Below are 7,159 nucleotides of genomic sequence, written 5' to 3'. Positions count from 1 at the left end.
TAGGTGGGCTTTCTCGCCGCAGAGGGCAGCATGGCTGCAGGTGGCAGATGCGTCACTTACGTGCCCCAGCCAGGCCAGCGACGAGGGATGGCCAGGGTGAGAATCGGCTCACACACATGCCGGCCCCACCTGACACACCCCGGGGTAGCTGGGCCAGATGTCCTCCCTCTCTCCAGGCCATGGCTCCCAACTCCCCTCCCCTTGGACAACCTCAGCTTTAATCACCAGCCCTAGCTGTCCCTAGACCTCCACCCAGATGTCACCCAGTTTAAGCCTGTTCCAGGTATCCCTTCTCCCTACATGGTACCTCTACCCCCGCCAGATGCTCACTCCAGAAACTGGGGCTTTATCCAGGCCTCCTCTCTCCCCTCAACTCCCCAGGCCACATGGACCCTCCCAGCTCCAGCCCTACTGCCATCTTCCTCATTCCCGTCTGTACCTCCAGACTTGCTGCTGAGACCCTCTAAAGACTCCCCATCACAGGGAGAAAACCCAAACGCCTTCCAAGAATGATCTGGCCCCCTGGCCCCTACCATACCTCATGGCCACACTGGCCTCCTTTCTGCCCCTCAACAGGCCAAACTTAGATCCACCACAGGGCCTTTGTACCTGTCTCTGCATGGGATGCTCTTCCTCCTGATCTCCCCATGGCCAGCCTTCTTCATCCTTCAGCTCTCAGCTCCTATGTCTCTTCTTGGAGAGGCCTCCCCAGAGCACCCTGGCCAGTGGTGGCCCCATGTCCACCCACCCCAGTCACCATCAGATGACACTGGGTCACATTCCCTTTTTCCTTGCTCATTGTCTGTCCCCGCAACAGCACGGGACCAGCAGGATGCAGCGCTTGTGTCTCAGCGGTATCTGGTGGAGCCTCAGGGTCTGGCGCATAGTAGGTGCTCCATCAGTCTGTTCCGTGAATGAGTCGATGACCTGCTAGTTTCCATGGCTAATTGGATCTGAGCACATCAGGGGCTCGCTCCTAAGACCCTCTGGATGCTGCTGCTTCAGCCCCTGTGGTCTGGACTTGAACTGCTTCTCCAGGCTCGACCCTGGAGTTTCTCCTCTCACTCTGATTCCCAGACCCCTACTCTTCCGGGATGCCCTTCCTGCCCCTTCTCTGCCAGCAAACCTTACTCACCCCTGAAGACCCAACTTGAAAGGTCACCTCTTTTCTAAAATCCTGGCTGCTGCTTCTCACCGGTCAGGACTCTACTGGTTACAAGAAGAGATCTAGCTCGAGGTGGCTTGAGCAAAGAGGGGAATGTGAGTGTTATGTAACTGACAATTCCAGGGGTGGTTTCAGGCATGGCTGGAACCAGAGGCTCCGAGGAAGTAACATATCCTTCCATCTCAGCTCTGCCTCCCTCCCAGTGCTGACTGAGATTCCCTACCCTGGATACGGCTGAAGGGAGAGTGGCTGGTGGTCCCCCATCCACATGCTCGGGTTCAGGAACCAGAGCCAAGACCCTAAGTCCAAGATCCAGGGCAGCTAGTGATGGGCTCAGACGGGCCAGGTGCCCATTTCTCAGCCAGTCACCATGGCCAAGAGGAAGGGGTATTTGGGCCACCTGCGTCTCACAATCACTATGCATCCCAGGACCTCTAGGTGCCAGGAAGACAATGCGCTCACACCTCAGTCCCACGCCCCGGTCCCATGCCCCACACCTTTACCCCTCGGTCCCCACCCGTGCCCCACGTGGGAGGCAGGTGCCGGGTACCCAGCCAGTGCCCTGGCTGCTCACGGCTACGTGGCACAAGGAATCCCCTCTCCCTTGCTGCTGGGTCCCTGGTGCCCACCCCATGACAGCCCCAGAGGAAGGCCCGAGAAACTTTTCGCCTGATTGAAGGGAGGCGGGCTGTGCCGAGGAGCCTCCCATGTGCGGGGTGTGTAATAAGGGGTTAACCGTCACCCCTGGCAGGCAGCAGATCTGCATTTTCACGGAGGCCTCAGGGGGACACAAAGCTTAAATGGCAACGCAGGGGGGAGGCGGGAGAGAGGGGGTGCCTGGGGGTGGGGGGGCCCTCAGCGGAGCCCCGGTCCCAGCAGCCCAGCCTGCGGGGGCCACTCGGCCAATAACGAAGCGCTCGCTAAGGGGCCGCGAGTGGAAGGGCTGGGAAATAATTACCGAGGAGGCCTGGGAGGGAGGCGGGGAGGCTGGCGAGAGGCTTAATGAAACTGCTAACGCGTTAGTGATTCCTGCCTGCTCGGGAGGGGCGGAGGCAGACAGCCATGTTGCCAGCTCCTGCGAGTCTGCCAGGCGGGACCGGCTGGGCACGGCGCGAGGCGGCAACAATAGGCACCTCGCCGTCACCCGCCTCCCCGCACGTGACTTCCAAAGGGCAACCTCCGTACATTCCAGTCCGGGCCATGGTGTGTTCCGACACGGCTCCCATCAAATGGGGCTGCAGCCCGTGCAGATGCATTCGAAACAGAATGGCTCACATTCTGATTCCACGCAGACTCACAGAGATCTGGGCACCAGGGCGAGTGGGGGGCGGCGGGGGTGGGGGGGAGGTCTGGTCCCATTTTCCAGCTGGGAAGCTGGGGCCCCGGGGAGGTCATCCGCCTCTCCAGGGCCAGGGTGGTTCCAAGAAAGCATCCAGCCCTGGGATGGCGCCCCTGAGCAGCCCCTCTCCCCGACTCCGCGTGTCTTTTCATTCTCCGAAGAGCTCTGTGGGATGGGTGGGTGCCACGGCCCCCTTTAAGGAATGTGCCCAAAGTCACACTGCACGGCCAAGGGGGCAGGAATTCCCCCCCACCGCCCAGGGCATGCGCTCCTGGCCCCGTGCTCCAGCCTCCACGTGAGGGTCACCCATCGATGCCAACCTGCTCTGTGGCTGTCAGTGTACGACATCTCATTTCAGCTCCCGAGGAGACAGCAGAGGCACAGAAAGGTTAGGTGCTGTGCCCAAGGCCACACAGCCGGTTGGCTACAGGGCAAAAACTCAGAGCTGGGTTTTCGGACTCCAGAACCGTGTGCTTTTTGTTCAAACATTCCACCATGCACAGTGGGTGCCCAGGACCCCCTAGTAGGTTGACAGAGAGATCTGGAGCCACAGAGAAGCCCAGGGTTCTCCGGGCAGCAAGCAGCAATCGGGGCAGCTGCCTGAGGCAGAAGTGACCACAACATAGTGCTCGCTTGCTCCATGCTGCCACAGGTGTGTGCCAGGCAGTTCGCACAGTGCCATCCCGTTGTGCAAACAAGGACACTGAGGCCTGGAGGACCGAAGAGCCACACGCCCATAGTGACCCAGCTAGTAAGTGGCACAGCCCCGATCATTTGACCATCCCATGGGGTGGTCCCGGCCCAGCTGCTGCCTACTCCCAGCCTTCAGCAGGCACTAGGCCAACCAGGTACTTCTAGAACCCAATCTGAGGCATGAACTGGAGGCCAGCAGGACCAGGTACCGAGTCCCCCCGTCCCAGCACCCCTGGATGCACAGGAAAACTGGGAGTCAGAAGAGTGGGTGCGGAGAAGGATCTCAGCCCCCAGACACTCAGCAGAGCCTCCCCTGCTCACACCTCAGACGGCCTGGTCTGAGGAACTCAAGGGGCCAGGAACTTGGTGACTAGCTGGGTCCCTCCACATCAGAGTCTGGCGTAGACAAAACCTGCGAGGAAAGACTACAGCATGTCCACCTCATGGGTGTCCCTCTGGAGCCTTCCAGATATCCCTGGCCTTGGGAAGACTGCTTTCTAGGGATCCCAACAGCCCATGCAGTCCTGTCCCCATCTGTTCCCAGAACTGTCTCCCCAGGGAGACCACCAGCGGACAAGGCCCCCTCTGAACCCCTCTGTGGGCACAAGACCCCAGTACAGGAGGCAGGTCCTGGGTGAATGAATGAGCAGGTGAATGAATGATGGAGATGGAACACGCCAATAGCACGGCCCGCAGCAGCCCGCACTCAGCAAGGAGGCTCTGTTTCTGTCTCCCAAAAGGGATTCCCACCCCACAAGAGCAGCCCCAGCCCCTAATCATTGCCAGACAAGGCAACTGAGGCTCAGAGGGCCCAGGGCCTCATGAGGGGCGGGGGTCAGCAACAGGATTTGAACCCGAGTAGCTGGGCTTGAGTCTGGTCTGCTTTGCCCTCGTTTCCAAAAATGAACCCATCCATACACACTCCCTTATCCGATCCCCCACTCACTCCGGGGGGGCATGACCATGCCCGTCCCATGGACCCAGGACACCCAAATGCCGAGCAGCGGAGGCCCCAACCCAAGGTCACATGTTCGACAGAAAGCAGAAGGTCTTAAACCTCTGCCATCTTCCCATGCTCATCACCCCTTCCACACACCAAAGCTGCCTCCTTCCCCATCATCAGCGCGGTAAAGAGAAGGGAGAGGGGGAGGGGGAAGGCAAGGAGGAAAGCCTCCCCCCAGCCCACAGCAGGCTCCTTTCTGGTCAGGGGAAAGGCCTCTAATGAAGGCTGGCGGTGTCAGCCCGGGAGCCCTGCGGAGCTGCAGGGCGCGCATCTCTGCTCCCAATTAGCACACAGGTCCTCCATCAAAGCACAGGCCCGCTGCCAGGAGCAGAGGCCAGAGGGACGGCCCTTCTAACAGTCGGCAGAGGCCACGGCTCTCTGGCAGGCCCCGGGCCCTACCCCTTGCTTTTCTGGGGGGAGTGCAACCCCCCTCCATCCCCTCACTCACTCACACCCTCTCCAATCAGCCAGCTCAGGGCAGCCGCCGTCACCCTGGGGGACGAGCTAATGAAGATGGCCGACATTAATCTCTTCCCTCTCCCGACAGGTCAATTTATAGTTCCATGGGGAGCCCTGGCGCTCGGCCAGAGGGCCTGACATAACTCTCCCTGTTCCCTGGGAGGACGTCGGGGGTGGGCTCCGTGGGGCCGAGGGGGCTGAGGGACTCAGGGGACAGGGCAGGGAGGGTCCTTCCATCTGAGTGCCCACCGTCACTGCACCGACAAACTCAGGTGAGGCCTTGGCCCCTGACGGCCATGACTGAGGGTCAAGGCCTGCAGGTACCTGGGAGCAAACCTGGTCCTCATCTTCTCAATGGAGGGCAAACTTGCTCACCAGTAGAAGACCCCCAAGGAGGCAGGAGGCTTATGACTTTCCACTCCCACTGACTCCCGGGGGTTTTGAAAGAGCCCCTCTAAGGAGCTTAGGTCCATCTGCTTTTGCCAGACTCCCCAGTGTTCCTTCCTCAAGGATCGTCGAGCTGTCCGTTCCGGATCTGGCCTTGGGCATGCGTCAGCCCCGGCCCCTGCTCTCCCAGAGCTCCCAATCTGGTGGGGGAGGCTGACACAGAAACGAGTTTGGCCATGCTGCACTATGTGAGACCCATAATGGAGGGACTTGCCAAGAGCAGGGGTGCCCGTGGGGAAGGCACAGGGACTCCACCCGCCTGAGAGAGCTGGGGGTCTAGGAGGAAAGCCCAGCCGGGCCCTGAGGATGAACAGGAGTTCAACAGGCCAGAAGACACAAGGGAAGGGATTTGGGGGAAGGGATCATCTCAGATAGGGGAGACCCAGTGTTCAGGGGCTCTGTGTCCAGGGGACAGCCTGCTTAACAGTGGTGAGGCTGCAGAAGTGGGCAGGGAAGACCACAAGGAAGCTCAGCCTCAAGGGGCAGCTCAGAAGTTTGGCCTAGTTTAGACCCGTGGACAGCTGAGCAGTTCAGAGCTCAGAGCTGCCTTTAGAAAGCCAGCTTGAGCTATGGTGTCCCAGACTGATGGCTGAGGCAGGGGAGGTGAGGTGGAAATGTCCAGCCCAGAGGGTAAAAGCACAGACAGATATTTGAGGAGCAGGACCAAAGGATCCCTGTGGTTTGACTAGAGAGATGGGCAGGTAGAGGTGTCTGGGAGGCCACAGGCCTGGGATCTCCAGTTTGGTGGAGGTGATGCCTTTGGCCCAGGGTAAGATAAGGAATTGGACCTCATGCTTAACTTGTGAGGCCAGAAGGTCCCAGCAGAGCCCCAAACACAGGCCCGGGCTTAGGAGAAGCCAGCCCCCAGATGTTGACCTCGAGTGCCAAATTCTGAGCAGTATCAGACACCACCTCCTGGAGCCAGTGCATTTCTTAGAGGAGGTGAAGCTGGGGGGGGGGGACGACTGCCCCGGAGCCCAGACACTCCAGGAGGAAACAGGAGCCTGGCAAAGGCAGGGTGTGAAGAGAGGCAGCACCGGCGCGCTGGACAGAGCCCTCCCGCTGGACAGCCTGTGGGCCAGGCTGCCCCCACCCCCAACAGCCCCCAGGGCCCAGGGCAGCTTCTGCACTTCCTAGGCTCTCCCAGAATCTCTGCTGAACCCCTGCCCCAGGCCCTGGCCCCTCCCTGTGTCCTCCTCTTCCTTCAAGGCTACCCACCAGGTCTCGTCTAATCCCCTCAGTAGCCCTGGGAGTGTCCCCATTTTCCTAGGTTGGAGACCCAGGCCCAGAGAGCTAAGGGACTTGCTCAAAGCCTCTCTCAGCTTCTTGGTGCTACAGCCAGGATGGAACCAGGGTCCAAATGACCCCCAAGCACAGACTCTTAAAGAAAAGAGGAAAAAGAACTAGGCCGAAATAAAGAGCCTCGATGCTCACAGTGGCTGCATTATGGTGGTGGGACAATGGCTGATTTTTTTTTTCTTCTTTTCTACAATGAAATATTCATACCCTCACTCCATGGCTGTGTGTGCCCTAGTGGGGAGAGCTCTGGCTTTAGCGTCAAGCAGCCCAGGGCTCAAATCCTGGCTTGGCCACTTCCTAGCTGGGGACCCTGAGCAAGCTATTTGCCCTTTCTTAGCCTCTGTTTTCTCATCTGTACAATGGGGACAAACCCCCCCACTCCAGCCGAGCGGATCACACCGGGCGCACAGTAGGCACGCAGTAAGTGCTAGCCTCAGAGCATCACACCCCCGCGTTCTCGCCACCTGTCCGGCCTCCAGAGGGAACTTGAGACGCCCCCACGTGCCAGACGCTGGTGCTGGGCGGGCACCGGGTCCCCCGGGCGGGCGCCCACCCATCCTCCCGCCTCGCCCCGCCGCGCCCGCGCTGCCCCCTTACCCTGGCGGCCGGAGGGCCGGCATCGGTCCCGCAGGAGAGCCCGGGCAGCGGGGCCGGGCTCCGGAGCGCGGGGCGCGGGCGCGGGCAGGGCGCGCGGGGGCGCGGGCCGCGCGCTCCGGGCCGTGCGCCCCGCGGCCGCCGCGTCCTCGCCTCCAGC

Source organism: Lontra canadensis, unplaced genomic scaffold (genome assembly GCF_010015895.1).
Source record: "Lontra canadensis isolate GAN:19392208 unplaced genomic scaffold, GSC_riverotter_1.0 scaffold84, whole genome shotgun sequence".
Lineage (NCBI taxonomy): Eukaryota > Metazoa > Chordata > Mammalia > Carnivora > Mustelidae > Lontra > Lontra canadensis.
This window is presented reverse-complemented; position numbering follows the sequence as displayed.